General features: G+C 50.5%; 1 pseudogene; it reads right to left on the bottom strand.

The window, feature by feature from the left end:
* Positions 1-1,957: 1,957 nt before the first annotated feature.
* On the bottom strand, positions 1,958-2,178 carry LOC148117487 (Nuclear RNase P; annotated as a pseudogene).
* Positions 2,179-2,797: the final 619 nt, after the last annotated feature.

The following is a 2,797-nucleotide window of genomic DNA, read 5'->3' as shown; positions in this document are numbered from 1 at the left end:
AGGAACAAGACAAGGCTGTCCACTCTCTCCATACATCTTCAATGTAGTGCTTGAATTTTTAGCAATAGCAATAAGACAACATAAGGTGATCAAGGGGACTTGAATTGGAAAGGATGAAGTTAAATGCGGCGCGCTTCCTGACCAGCAGGAATGAACACCACTAAAAAGGAGAATTCCTTCCCTGGTCACGTCTTTATTCGGAGCATTCGGTTGAGGAAAATTGGGGGAAGGGAAGAGAGAGCAGGGACAAGAGAAAGCTTAGAGAGAGGAAGTAGAGCCCAGTGGCAGCTGCTTTTAAACGGTGGAGAGGCTTGAATGCTGTCCTGATTGGTTAATGCCATTCTGCTGGTCTGAGCATGTGCAGGCAAGGGTGCTCAGCCTCACGTGGCTAAGCCAGGTATGGACTTGTATACCTCCAAACTGCAGGACCACCTGTGCCTCCAGGTGGCTCCCTACATCTCCCTCTTCTATTGTTACTAAGAGCAATAAGGCAAAACTGTTTTCCAATCTGGTCCCCACCTCATAATGTGTGGACCGATTAAAGAAAAGAAAAACAAGACACACTCTTCCCGTGCAATGGGACAACTACCCTGGGAGTGCTAGGGCTGTGTCTGCACACCCTCTGCCTATGCATACCTTCCACTATGCCGTGGGACTATCTGGTCCCTAGAGGGTATGCATGGCTAATTGCCTATGAGCTCTTTTGAAGCTGAGAGCCAAACTTGGGGTGAGGATACACATTCCAAGGCTGCCAAGGCCTGTGCCACAAAGACCTTGTCCCACCTCACTTGGGCTAGCAGGTAGCACACCAATCAAAGACATACAGCACTTCCACCTAGACACAGCATGCCAAGAATATCTCTGCTCCCACCCATTCCTAAGGAAGGAAAAGGCAAAATAGAGTCAGTCAGAAAATTGTTAAGAGATAAGAGGTTGCACAGGGTGCTGCTCAAGTCGATGGTGTGAAACAGCTGCTCTTGACACTGCCCAGAAGGACATCTCTGCTGCCTCCACATGAATCTCCCACAGCAGGATATTTAGCATCCACTGGGTCATCTTTCTTCTTTATTTCTCTTGTCGGTCTTGTTGGCACCCAGATGTATGTCAGCATTCCTGGAAAAACATAAACAAAACTCTCCTCCCAAATTAACATTTAAGAGTACTAAAAACTCTCAGTGTAAAAATTCAGCACAATCAGTACTGGAAGTAGGCAGGTTTCGAACTTAGAGACCTGTAGGTCTCTGCTCCAAAGAGCAAATCTTGCTTGCCTGTGCCATTAAAGCAGGCCTTAGAATAAGATGGAATTGCTTTCAAACAGAGCGTCTCTGTCTGTTGCTGTTTTTCCAGCAAAATTTTTGAATTAAAAATTAAATGTAAAGAATGCAAGAGAAATCCTTTCTCTGGGGGAAGCTGTCACTGGTAGTCCCCCTCTATTGTCTAAAACCAAAACAGTTGTCACTGGGAATTGAACTCATGACCTTTGGAAGAGCAGGCAGTGCTCTTAACCTCTGAGCCATCTCTCCAGCCCGCATTCAAATGAAAAAACCTCTAGGTAGCATTGTTTATTCCACCCGTTGTTTCAGGCAACAGGTCCGCCGTTGTTACCTAGGATACGGTAACCAGGTTGACGCGCCTTTATTATGATAATTACGACCAGTTCTTTGAGGGAAAATGGGCGTCGACAATCGATCTGACTACTTCCTGCTGAAGGAGGGATGATGCACATTTTTTGGGGGATAAATGTTTTTATCTGACTAAATTTTTGGCGACAAATGTTTTTATCTGACTGAATTTTTGGCGACCGTGGCTGTGAGCGGCGGCAGCGGCTGCGATAGCTCCGCCTCTGAGGCACTGCCCACTGTGGCCCATTGTGGCCCATTGTGGCCCATTGTGGTCCATTGTGGCGCGCTCCGCATGGCCCCGCCCTGGGCCATGCGCGGGCTCGCCGTTTATCCTGTACCTGCGAACTGTGCACCCTGCCTCACCTCAGCCATTGAACTCGCACCACCGGCCGTGAGTCTTTTCCAAGCTCCGGCGAGGGGGGGCCTCTCCTGCCCGGGCTGCCCGCGCACGGAAGGGCCCAGTTAGGGCCGCGGGGGGCCCCAGTCTCAGACCTTCCCGGGGGCCGGGGAGTGACGAGCACTCAGCACGTGGCCCCGCCCATGAGCTTCCTCCGCCCGCCCATGTTGCTATGGAAACGCAGTTCAGAGTTTGGCCCCTCTCCGTCTTTAGGTCTTTAGCTTCGCTGCTGCTCACCATGCAGCTTCCACCTCAGTCAGGGCAAGTCCGCTCAGGTGCTGAAAAAGTCCTCTGAAAACCACAGCCCCGCCAGAAGGCCAGGACACATAGCCTCTGATGTTACACAGACTTTAGCCCGCCCATGACGCCACAGCGACCTGACTTTTTGTAGGCCTCTGTGGACTCCAGCAAACTCCCCGCCAGCAACTGGTTAGCATGGCCATGCCTCCCGAACGAGTTAACATTCGCCGGTGCAATTTTGCGTCTCCCTCCTGAGTAGCTGGGACAACAGGTGTGCGCCACCGCGCCAGCCCATTTCCTCAATCAAATTTAAAGTTTTCTGTACGTGAGAGCCAGAGACTGAGCTCTCTTATCAAAATTAGGCAAAAATTACCTCAAAAACTGTGTGGCTCTTTAAGAACAGGGAAGGCAGTCTTCAAACATGATCAAGCCCGCCTCCCTACGAGACTGTTGCCCGGAATCTCTATCTGCGAGTTGGGACGGAGGAAGCCGCGGATCTCCCAACCATAAACCTCGCTTTTTTTCAGCTCCACCTGCA

This window comes from Myodes glareolus, chromosome X, assembly GCF_982192425.1.
Source record: "Myodes glareolus chromosome X, mMyoGla1.1, whole genome shotgun sequence".
Lineage (NCBI taxonomy): Eukaryota > Metazoa > Chordata > Mammalia > Rodentia > Cricetidae > Myodes > Myodes glareolus.
The sequence above is the reverse complement of the archived record's forward strand: the minus strand, read 5'-3'. Positions and strand labels throughout refer to the sequence as shown.